The sequence below is a fragment of the Pteropus medius genome, unplaced genomic scaffold (genome assembly GCF_902729225.1).
Source record: "Pteropus medius unplaced genomic scaffold, Ma_sr-lr_union100, whole genome shotgun sequence".
In the NCBI taxonomy this organism is placed as follows: domain Eukaryota; kingdom Metazoa; phylum Chordata; class Mammalia; order Chiroptera; family Pteropodidae; genus Pteropus; species Pteropus medius.
Window position 1 is genome coordinate 39,066,747 of NW_024354875.1, and position 13,044 is coordinate 39,079,790.

The 13,044-nt window shown below is 34.7% G+C and overlaps 1 protein-coding gene and 1 non-coding gene across 8 annotated transcripts in view; both read left to right on the forward strand.

Annotated features, from left to right (window-relative positions):
- UBE2E3 (ubiquitin conjugating enzyme E2 E3) overlaps positions 1–13,044 on the forward strand; it is a 77,531-nt gene that overhangs the window by 54,609 nt on the left and 9,878 nt on the right. The gene's annotated exons all lie outside the window — the stretch shown is intronic.
- LOC120597295 (5S ribosomal RNA) lies at positions 1,241–1,359 on the forward strand. The gene has a single exon (XR_005651366.1). It is a non-coding gene; the product is annotated as a 5S ribosomal RNA (ribosomal RNA).

Genomic DNA, 13,044 nt, shown 5'->3' on the forward strand with positions numbered 1-13,044 from the left:
CCATCACATGCTTGGTCTTTCTGTTTTCTTGCTGTCTTAGATCTTTTCCAGCATTATTATCTTTTCCAAAGAACCCTGTGTTCTCATGACGTACCTAAGATTACACAGCCTCAGTTTTGTCATTTTACCTTCCAGTGATGCTTTGGGCTTAATTTGCTCTAGGACCCATATGTTTGTCATTCCGGTGACCTAGAGTATCCACAGAGCTCTTCTCGAGTATTGTATTTCATAGTAATCAGTTTCTTTCTTACTGTCCTTCTTCGCTCTCCAACTTTCACATCCATACATAGTAATTGGGAATGTGAAGGCGTGTATAACCTTAGGTTGGTCTCTAATGACACATCTTTGCTCTTCCTGACGATCTTAATTCCTTCATTGCTTCACTTCCAAGTCTCAGCCTTCTCTTGATTTCTTGACTGAAGCCTCCATTTGAATTGATGACTTAACCAAAGTAAGCAGAATCTTTAAGTTTCTTTGTCTTCATTATTTATGTTAAAGTTGTATATTTCTTCTGTAGTCATTTTTGTCTTAATGTTCAGATGCAGTCCCGCTTTGACTTTCTTTCACTTTCATCAGAAATCACAGCTACTTTCTGCCAGTAAGATGGTGTCATCTGCTTATAAGTTACTGATATTTCTTGCACAGCAGTTTTCACTCCTCTGAATCCAGCCCAGTGTTTTTGTATATGTTCTACATTCCGATTAAACAAAAAGAGATAAAATGCACCCTTGTCTGATGCCTTTGCCTATAAGAAGATATTCTGTCTCTCTATTCTGTCCTGACAGTGGCTTCCTATCCACAATACAGGTTACTCATCAAGACAGTTAAGTGCTGAGGCACACTCATTTCTTTCAGAGCAACCCAGAGCTCTTCACGATCCATACAAAGGCTGCAGTGTAGTCATGAAACATAGACTAACCTCCTGTTTCCTTGACGTACCTAAAATTGATATACTTAAATAGGCTTAGGGGAAACTTTTTTCCTTATTACTGGGAAAGTGGAGGATTGCCTTTTATCTAGGCATGCGTAGAGCTTTTTGTTATACCCAGTTAAACAGAGTAGATACTATCCCCTTCATTCTTCCATGAGACATTGAACTATCTCTAGTTTTGCACATGTGGCACTGAGTTGCATTTAACCATTTTCATATCTGTAAATTCAGTTTTCCTTACCATAGTTATAATGTCTGGCTTCTGATAATGTACATAAAGTCGATGGATAGGTCAAAAAATTTTTTATAGTCTACAGCCATGCCACCCTGAACAAACCCGATCCCATCTGATCTTGGAAGCTAAGCAGGGTCAGGCCTGGTTAGTACTTGGATGGGAGACCACCTAGGAAGACCAGGTGCTGTAGGTGTAAAAATAAAAAATAAGAGATTGTAAGCTGACAAGATCCTTGCAATCTGTGAGGTCAACAGAGGGTTGCCTCGCCCAAAAAGAAATAAATAAATAAAAATAAAATTAAAATTAAAAATATTTTTTATAAAAACTCCATCTTGTGCCCTGATGCTTGTTGTCATACTTAACATTTATTTAGCAAGCATTTATTGAGTACGTGTTCTGTAGAAAGCATTATATTAGCTGTTTTGGGACATATAAAAATGCTATAACATCTAAACTTTTAAGGTTAGAATAAAATAGAATCTCTATGTAGTGTAAGGTGTAATATAAAAGAGGAGGGAGGGTAATCATTAGAGCTTTCATTTGGATCATAGGTTAAAAATATTGGAAAAACTGTTTAGTCTGCTCACAAAGGAAATCCCTTTTCAGCAGCTATAATATTCAGAATAATCAGTTTAAATGTCTTTTAACAAAACAGTTTATGGGATTTTTCTGAAGTTATCTCCTTACTGTCATATATGTTGAGTTGATCAAAAGAGTTGGACTGTGCAGTAAATGAAATACTCTATCTTAGAAGAGTAGAAGACTTGAATTTTTATAAGTAGTCTCTTAGAGGTTCCTTCTGGTGGTTCAGCACATTTCCTTTTCTCAAAGAAGTACAAGCACTATACTTTAGAATTTCACTGGCATTTTTTCCCCTTAAAGTAGGTTTTAGCCCTCATATAGAGTATCAAATAGCACTTGAGACATAGTCCTTTACCTTTCCTTATTAGGGGCATTGAACAGAAAATTGAGGCTTAGTATGCAATATCTTTTATATAGATGATCACTATAGCTCAGTACTAATTGTTAAAAATGGATGTCAGGGTTTTTTGTGGGTGATGTGAAAAAGGATTCTTAATACTGTAAGTTTTGATAAGGTTTTGTGAAATAGAATTGTATTCATGGCTGTTGCTTTCGCTTTTTGACTGGAATGATAACCGAGCTTTCCTTGCATATGAGGTAGTGTGATCTAGAAGAGCATTGGAGTGTGAGGCACATGACACCATCACAAAGTGAAGGGTCATCTGGGCAGACTTTACTACAATTGACTTAGTACTATAGTGATGCCTGTGCCTTAGGCAAGAGAAAGCAATCACAAATTAAAGAATATTTGTGAAGCCTTCTGCTACATTTGTCCAAAGTAAGAAATCAATATTGGTAAATTACAATGAACTAAGCTCTAAGCTTTATTCAGATTTATCTGTTTTTTTCACTATATCTTTTTTTTTTTTTTGGTTTAGGAGCCATTCCAGGCAGGATACCACATTGCATTTAGTTGTCACATCTCTTTGGTCTAACACATCAATTTTCAAGCATATTTTAAGTTTTCCAGATGTTTGAAAAAATAATGTTTGCTCTTGCTTAAGAAACAAAGTATGTACTGAACTTCACTCAGTCTTTTCTTGTTAACTCTAGGCTGTTATTGTGAAAGATGTTACTATACTATTCTGTGCCTTCAAGGGTTTACATATTTCATGTTTTCTGTCTTGACCTCAAGCTGTTGCGTTCTGCTTCTAGTTGGCCGTCCATCAGGGCGACCTAACCAGAAAGCCAAACACCAGAATGTACTAGATAAGTTCAGAAAGAGGAAGTTACTTTTAGCTTTAGGGAGGACCTTCTATTTATTAATGAATTCAGATAAGAATATTGAAAGAGGCAGGAGTGATCAGGGAAGTAGGAGAAATGGCATGAGTAAAAACCTGAGGAATTTTCCAAGAATTCCAGAGGATTTCCGTGGCTTTCCAGTGCTTCCGTTCTTGTGTTATAAGAAGGATTGTTTTAAAAAGCTTGCTGAATGACTGGATATGGAGCCCTATGAGAAATGAGACTTAAATCTTAAGTTTTATGCCCGCACCAGTGGTGATAAATGAAAGTGCTATTTTTAAAAATAACATTTATTTTTTTATTATGAAAGTATAATTATTGTAGAATATTTGTTAAGATTCAAAAGCAAAAAGTAAATAATAAAAATCAACCATTTCTTTGTAGACGTAACCATTTTATCTCTAAAATATGATACATATACATATTTTTTACACATTTTGATATATTACTATATACAGTTTTGTTACCCTTTTTTCCCCTTACTCTATCATTTTCCCATGTCAGTCTTCAAAATCTTGATTTTTAGTGGCTGTATCATAGTTCATAGTACCATTTTGTTGGACTTTTTAAGTTAGAGTCTCATTATTGTTATTTGCTTTCAGCTTCCTTGTACAAAGTCTTTATCCACATCTCTTTGTATAGTCTCTTAGGAATGGCTTTCGACACATGCGATTATGAAACCTTTAAAAAAACTTGTACTCTTCTCCTCCCACTAGTAGTGAGCATAACTGTTCCTCTTAACACTTTTGCAGTCAGGTACAACAGTTTTGGTCTTGAGAAGGGCCAGGTTTTATTTTGAAGATTATTTTGACTTTGTTGAGTTTGAGGTAAACAGTTGGACAAATATAATGTTCAGTAACTAGCGCTTGATGAAGCAGAGAGATAAATGCAAAATATATAATGCTACAACTAAAAGTTTAGAAATTGTCTATATGTAGTTTATATGAAACAGGATATCTCTAAGAGAGAGAGTGTGTTTATGTCTGTGGGTGTGTATAGTATGTGTAATGACATCTGTGACATTATACATAGGAAAAAGTAGAGCGCTAAAGACTGAACTTCAGGGCAAACCCAGATAATAAGGGATGGAAGTGAAAAAAAGAATCTTTCGAGGTGAAAGAATGCTGGAGGTGATAGAGAATGTGTGTTTACATTAACAGGATATTGTGTTTTCTGTAAGGCCTTATCCTGAGGAGTACGTAGTTTTTGCTTATTGTGTAGCAACTGCTTTTATAATTCGAAGTTTCTGATCTAATTATAGTATTCCAATAATGCCAGTAGAAGTGTTTTATGTCATATAGTGAACCTTTTGCTGTTTTATATTCTTTCAGATGGTAAGATATTACTAAAGTCCTTGAATGATAGTTACAGGTCTCAAACTGTTCAGTTGTTTTAAAAGTATTTTATAGCAAAATGGTCATATAATATCTACTGATGTTACTGTTAGTGATTAGGCTTAATAATTAGATATTATACATAATAATATATTTTTCCATTATGTAGAATTTTCTAAATGTTAGCATGTAAAGTGAAAGAACTTACTAAATGTTTAACTAGGACTTTAAAATAAGATTTTACCTGTCTCTAATAGCTCTACCTTGTGTTTATGCTTTTAAGTCTTGACTGCACATTGTATCACCTGATGAGCTTTTAACCTCTCTAAACTCAGACCACACCGCACACTGATTAAATCAAAATCTTTTGTTGGGGGATAGGATGGCTAGGACCTAGAAATCAGTCATTTTTAAAGCTCCACAGGTGAATCCACTTGGTGGCCAAGGTCATGTTGACCCATTGTTTCAGATGTAGTAATATAGTGAACTACTATAATAAGTCCTCACTTAACGTCGGTAAGTTCTGCAACTTTAAGTGAAATGAAGTACATTGGCTCTTGAACAACACAGATTTGAACTGTATGGGTCCATTTACACCCAAATTTTTTTCAAAAAATAAGACAGTACTATAAATGTATTTTGTCTTCCTTATGATTTTCTTAACAGTTTCTTTCCTCTAGCTTACTTATTGTAAGAATACAGTATATAATACATATAACATATAAAATATGTGTTAAGTAACTATTGGTTATTGGGAAGGCTTCCAGTCAACAGTAGGGTATTAGTAGTTAAGTTTTGGGAGAGTCAGAAGTTATTTGTGGACTTTTGACTGTGCAGGGAGATTGGCATCCCTTAACCCTAGCATTCAAGGGTCAACTGAGTAACAAAACTGATTTTATCATACGCTAATTGATGTAGCCAAGATTTAAGTTCCTGTGGTGCCTTATCAACTTAAAATGAAACAACATATTCAAGGACCTGCTGTAGTTCCTAACAGGATTGCTTATTAAAATCACGTGGGAGATTTTATCCATCGTGTTCTTTCTTTCTCCCCTTATTACTTGAGTGAACTAATGTTAACTGATGAGAATATAGCCATGCTTTAGATCTGTTAGGACAAAAAAACCATAGGATCAATTTGTTAATTGCTATTTTTCCTGTACTCTTTTCGGGAGATACTCTGCTTATATAAGTGACTTCGGATTTATCCAGTATTGTTTCATGTTATAATTTTGTGGTGTTTGTTCAGTATTTGTATAATCTCTATGAGGGTAGGGCTGGTGTCTGTTCTGTTTTTCACACTGCTTTCAGTACCTGATAGTGCTCAGTACATAGCAGATACTCAATAAATGTTACAAGAATGAATCATTAACACTGAGTTTCGGGAGTACCTCACTGTTTTATATCTATATGTACTACATATATGTTGAAGTTTTATAATTATATTATCTACTGAGGAAAATGATCTTTCATAGAGCAGGATAAAGGTTTATTGAATTTTGAAAGTCTTTTGCAAGTCAAAGATTCTGTGTGGACATTATTAAGTTTTGAACAAAGATGCAGCACACAACACAAACAATTCCTAGGAGATGCTACATTTCTGTACTTGGCCCTTAGATCAAACTTCAAAACAAAACAAAATGTGTAGAAAAACTAATGGCCAAACAGGTGCTTTTGGAGTCTGTCCTTAGTTTAAGCTTTATAATAAACTAGACTAGAGCTTGGCACATTTGTCAGCTTGTTAGTTGTATTTTACACAGTCATACTCTGTCTTAAAGTAGAAGGTGGAAAATAAAAATAAGACAGATGATCCTGTCAAATATGTTTGACTTTTGATACAGATTTACAGCATAGTGACAAAATAGCTTAAGTTTTGGATGAGCCCTTAACTTTACAGTGTGCAATGGGAGGAAGGAAGTTACCTAAGAAAGGATAAGTAGTTCTAGCCAAGGTCTCTAAAAGCTCTTATTAAATCTATGTTATTTTAGAGTTAGGGAATCTCTGTTGCCAGAGTTCTCCAGTTTTAGGATTGAGGATAACAAAGCATATCATACAAATTTACTTTGCCTATTTAAAATCTTTTATAGTTTAGATTTACTCCTGTGGTCTTAGTGCTTCAGCCATATAAAACTCACTTTTTTTTTTTTTTTGTAATTCAGAATAGAAAAGAATATACAATAAAAGTGGTTTTCTTTCTACTCCAGATTACTAAATCCTTCTTAGAGAAAGCCATTATTAGTATTTTCTTATGTATCTTTCCAGGAGAGTCAGTTCATATTGCCAGCACACACATCCAGCATGCAGATAGTTTATCCCTATAGCAGAAACATTCATATCCACTGCTCTCTACCTTCCTTTTTTCCCCTCATTTAACATATTTCTTGGAGATCTTTCCAAGTTACTTTTTATTTTTCTCACTGTGAACTTGTATGATCCCCATATCCTTAGCAGATGAAGTCTTCCTTATTTTGTAATATCCTTTTCAAACCCAGTTTCTTCCCATAATCTCTCTCTGCTTTGCTCCCATTTACTTTTTTTTTTTTTTGTCTCTCTATTATACACCTACCTGTCACAGGTCTGCCATATATTATCGTGACTTATATGTGGTTCTCTCATCCCAGATGTTACCTCCTTGTCTCACTCTGCACTCTTCATAATCTGGCCCATTCCACCTAAAGGTCTTTTAATTACCACCTGTGTGCCAAGTTCTCAGCCCAGGGCCCAACTCTTGAGTTGTAAAGATACGTATATATCTTTGAAAATACATCTTTAACATGTCTATTTCTAGTTTATCTCAAATACATCTTAATCCTAGTATTTCTAAAACCAGCTTCTTTTTCATTGTTCCTGTCTCTACTGTTAATGGCATCTATATTCATCTCGATCCAGAAAACTACAAATTTTGATATCCCCATCTCCCTCACCTCCCATATTTCAAAAACATGAGTTTGATTGGTTTTTACCTAAGTACCTCTCAAATCCATCAGCTTCTTGTAATATCACTTTAATACAGCCTGCTATCATCTTCACCTGGATTACTCTACAGTAGTCCCCCTACAGCCCCTCTGGTCCTTTTCCAGACCATTCTCTCTACACTGAGGAAGCTTTTCAAAATGTAAATATTAGTATGCCCTCCTCCTTCGCTTAACATGTATTGATGACTTCCTATTACATTTAGAATAAAGACAGATACCTTTAATATAGTCTGATAAGGTTCTGCATAGACATTTATTACTACTTTCCTCTTTAGTTCATATTTCACTACCTTCTCTTTGCTTGTACCACTGTGAACTTATTTATAGGCCTTGCCACTCCCCTTGCTTCTTACTGCCTCAGGGCATTTACGTATGCTGTTCAGCCTTTTCCAGTTCTCCCTTCTACTTCTAGTAAACTCCCACTGGGTTTTTAAAATATCATCTCAAGCATTGCTTCCTCTGTGAATCTTTTCTGATCTTCCTAACTAGGTCACATCCCCCTAGCACTCAGCAAGGTATACCTCTCCTTTGTACCACATCTTCTGTTTCACATTTTTTTGTACTTTTGGTTAATATCTATATCCCCAGCTAGGTGGTAATTTCCCTGAAGGCAGTGGCTATTTTATCTTTAGTTTCCAGCACAGGTACCCAGCACAAACAGTAAACACTCAAATCTTTAATGAATGAATATATTTCTACTTTCTCCATTGACTCTACTGTGGAAAGTATGCAAAATGCTGTACTTTGCATATTGTAAAAGCTCGAATACACTTTTCAGAATCAAAGTGATTTCATATACTCAGTGTGGATTAATAAGCAATATCATTCTTTACTAGACTTCACAAGGTCTTATATTTACCAGAGAAAAGTGATTCTGGGGGAAGATAATTGTGAATTGCTAGCAGATAATGAGGTCTGTTATTTTAGTTAGTAGAATTATTTCCCTATATTGTTTTCTAGTTTATTCCCCTCTTTCATTGTCTTATATCTCTCCCTAATAAATTGTAAACTCCTAATTACTTTCAACCTAGCACTCAGGGATACCACCTGTTCACTTATAAAACAATTGTTTGAAGTTTGAAAAGAAATAGAGATGATTAAGATTGTATGCTGTCTAGATACTGTCTGCTAGCCATGAGACTTAAGAGGAAACTGAAACTACTTAACTGCTGTGAGCCTTGGTTTTCTCATTTTCAGTATCTGTCTCAAAATAGTATTTCTGTGAGGGTTAAATGAGATACATACCATTTAACCTAGTGCCTCCTGGCAACATACAGCTCTTGGTCAATGCAAATGCTTGTTGTTGTTGCTACAGCTGCTATTCTTGTTGGGATACATTTTCTCAATACAGAGGTTGCTTAGGTTTCCAGTCTAGCTAACTTTTGTTCATTTAGCTTTTGATGTACTTAATTAAATTTATTCTGTATGCCAGAAATAAGTCAAAGCTCTGACCACCGTGGATAACTTCGTTCAAGTGAACAACTCATTGATAAATAAGATTACCTTACCCTGTTTCCTGTGTTTCAGAAAAGGTAGAACTCGGTAGGCTTCATCTGAGAGCGTAGTGGACTAGGAGGAGAAGGGGTGATGGGTGTTTGAATTAGCATTTTGGAGTGGAGGATAGGCATTTTCGATGTATCCATTACTAAGAGAAAAACCAGGGATCTGCAAATAAACAGTACCTTATTTAAAGTCATGGGGAAATGACTTGTGAGCCAACTTTGAAACCACCATTTATGTAACCGTGGTTAAAAAGTGTTCCAAGTTTCAAAGTACCTGATTTTAAAACAAGTTGGAAACTGTTTTTATACACCAACACTTAAACATTTTCTACTTCTTGCTTTAATATAGAAACATTTAATTGTTCTGTACTTTATTTGTATTTTTTTCTCATTGATTAACTTTACTTTTTAAGAGCAGTTTTAGGTACACAGCAAAATTGAACAAAAGGTGTAAGGAGCTCTTATATACCTGCTGTCCCCACATGCACAACCTCCTCACTACTAACATCCCGCATCATACTGGTAGGTTTGTTAAAATTGATGAACCTATACTTGACACATCGTTATCTCTCAAAAACCATAGTTTACATTAGGGTTCATTTGTGGTGTTCTACATTCTTTGGGTTTTGACAAATGCATAATGACATGTATTCACTATTGTAATACCACACAGAATACTTAGATTGTTCTAAAGATCCTCTGTGCCCTGCCTGTCCATCTCTCTGCCTAAACCCCTGGTAACCACTTATCTTTTTACTGTCTCCATAGTTTTGCTTTTTCCATCATGTCATATAGTTAGAATTATATAGTATGTAGCCTTTTCAGATTGTCTTCTTCCACTTAGTAATATGCATATACATTTCCTCCATTTCTTTTATGATTTGATAGCTTTTTTTTGGTTTTTTTTTGTTTGTTTGTTTTGTTTTTGAGTGCTGAATAATGTTTCATCATCTGTATGTACCACAGTTTATCCATTGACTTACTAAAGGATATCTTGATTGCTTCCAAGTTCTGGCCATTATGAGTAAAGATGCTGTAAACTTCTGTGTGCAGATTTTTGTGTGGACATAAGTTTTAAGTTCATTAAATACCAAGGAGCACAATTGCTGGATTGTATGTATGGTAAGAATATGTTTAGTTTTGTAAGAAACTGTTAAACCATATTCCAGAGTGGCTATACCATTTTGCATTCCCACCACCATCAATGAATGAGTGCTTCACATTCTTGTCAGCATTTATTGTTGTCAGTGTTTTGAATTTTGGCCATTCTAATAGGTATGGAGTTGTATCTTGTTTTAATTTGCAGTTCCCTAATGACATGTCTTAGTGCCTTTGGGCTCTTCTAACAGAGTACCGTAAACTGAGTGGCTTATAAACAACAGAAATTTATTTCTTATGGTTCTGGAGGCTGAGAAGCTAAAGATTTGGTGTCTGCTGAGGGCTTGCTTGCTTTCTGGTTCATAGATGGCTATCTTCTTGTGTCCTTCCATAGCAGAAAAGGCCAAAGAGCTGTGGGATCTCTTTTATAAGAGTATTAGTTCATTCATGACGGCTATATCCTCATGACCTAATCACCTTCCAGAAATACCCCTGCTAATACCATCATATTGGGAGTTAGGATTTCAACATGAATTTATAGGGGCACACAAAAATTTAGTCCATAATAGCATATGATGTCAAATATCTTTTCATATGTTTATTTGTCATTGTATATCTTCTTTGGTGAGGTGTCTTTTCAGGTCTTCTGCCCATTTTTAAATTGTTCATTTTCTTGCTGAGTTTTAAGAGTTCTTTGTAAATCTTGGATAATAGTTCTTTATCAGATGGGTCTTCTACAGTTATTTTCTCCTAGTCTGTAAATTGTCTTATACTCTGACATTGTCTTTTGCAGAGCAGATTTTAACTTTAATGAAGTTAAACTTATCAATTAATTATTTCTTTCATGGATCATGCCTCTGGTGTTATATCTAAAATGTTAATGCCATACCCAAGGTTATCTAGGTTTTCTCCTGTGTTATCTTGTAGGAGTTTTATAGTTTTGCATTTTATTTTAGGTCTGTGATCCATTTTGAGTTAATGTTCATAAAGAGTATTAAGGCTGTGTAAATTTCATTTTTTTTACATGTGGATGTCCTGTTCCAGCACCATTTTTTGAAAAGACTATCTTTGCTCCATTGTAGCCTTTGTTCCTTTGTCAAAGGTAACTTTTGACTTTATTTCTGTGGGTCTATTTCTGGATCTTTTGTTTCATTGATCTATATATTCTTTTGTCTTGATTATTTTTGCTTTATAGTAAATCTTGATATTGGGTAGTGTCAGTCCTCTGATTTTGTCCCCCTTCAATGATGAATTGGCTATTCTGGGTCTTCTGCCTCTTTTGCCCTTCCATATAAACTTTAGAGTCAGTTGTTCGTATACACAAAATAACTTGCTGGGATTTTGATTGGAGTGGCATTGAATCTATAGATCAAGTTTGGAAGAACCGACATCTTGACAACATTGAATCTTCTGACCCATGAACGTAGACTATTTCTTCATTTATTTTGTTCTTTATATTTTTATTATATTTTGCTATATAGTACTTTAGAATTTAGTCAAGGTGGATAAGGACTATTGAAGTTATACTAATATGGCATCTTAGTTCAAGCTCTTTCATTTTTGTAGCCATAAAATTAAACCCATGCTTAAGAACTTAGTGAGATTTTTCTTTTTTCATTTCAAATACAGACTACACACATAGGAATATTTATGTTAACAGTTTAACGATTTAAAATGGGACTCTCACCATATACCACAGTTTTCATAGTTATATCAAGACTAAAGTCATTATTATGTTCTTCTCTACTTAAATTTAGTTTAGCTCATTTTAAGATAAGACTTTTTGCCAGAGGGATAAAAAAACATTTAGAATGTAGTATAAATCTTTGCATTTGGCTTAGTATGGGATTAAATTGTATGTGTTAAAAGCATTATATTAAAAAAGTATATTTGTAAGTCGAATCCATTATTAAATTAAGCATTTGAAAGTTCTTATAGAGAATCATTCCAGGGCTGGAAGGGTATAGCGTTATGACCCTTGCAATAACAGTAATCACTGAAAAAAAAAAAATCAAGCAATGAGAAATGGATTTTGCTAAAATATCAGTTGCTGCTAATGTCTGAAATAGTGCCACTTGTTAGCAGTAAGAGCAGCTAGTAACTGAAAATTCCCAGGTGCAGGTTTATTATTCTATCTAAACCTGCTTTTACTTTTGCTGTTATGTGTAGAAGATACAATAACTTATGGGAAACATGGTATTTAAAAGGAAGAAATGAGTGTTTGCAGGGGAAAACAATAGAATAAAGGTGCTTTTCATTTTCTTGATGGTATTTAAACAAAGAATTAAGTCCTCAATTGTGGAATTTAACTATTGATCTTTCTTTTTGGCATTAGTGCATATTGAAGTTTCAGTAAACAAAACCCCTGTCAGTTTGGTCTCTGCATTTTTCTTGTTTGTTTCATAATTTGACTCAGAACTGGAATGAATTTTACTTTTGCAATATCAGTAAATTATGAAGTAAATGAACCCTTCCTTATGAAGATAATATAAGAAAAAATTCCCTTTTCACTTCCCTCTTTCCTCATTTTTTCTTTCTTTTTTCTTCCCTTTCCCCTTTCGCTTTCTTCTGCCTTTAAATTTACTCTGTGAGATTTTCTTTTCTTCTCCCGTTGAGGGTATCCCACAACTCTTCAGTCACTTTGAGTTATTAAAATACATCATACTTTTAGGGCATAAGAAACCTCTTCCACTGTAAATTTGAGAGCCCAGTCCACATTTTGTAACCTGATGGAGCTTATATTTTAGTAGAAGACAGTAAGTCTGATAAATAGATAAGGTATTAGAGAGTAATAGATGCTATGGAGAAAAAATAGAAAGGATATGAAACATGGAGATCATGTGTGACATTTTAGATAGAGTGGCTAGGAAAGGCCTCACTGAGAAGATGACTTTTGAGTCAAGACCCGCAGAAGATGATGAAGCAAAACCATGTGGATATCTTGAGAAAGAGCATTCATACAGAGACACAACTGGTTCAGAGGCCCTGAGGTGGAAGTGGACATTATATGTTGGAGAAACAGGTTGTTCAGCCAGTTGAACAAGGAAGAGAGGAACAGATAAGAAAGATGGTGGTGGTGGTGATGGCAGCATATTATACAATGTCTTATAGGGTCATAGACCTTGACTTTAACACAGAATAAGAA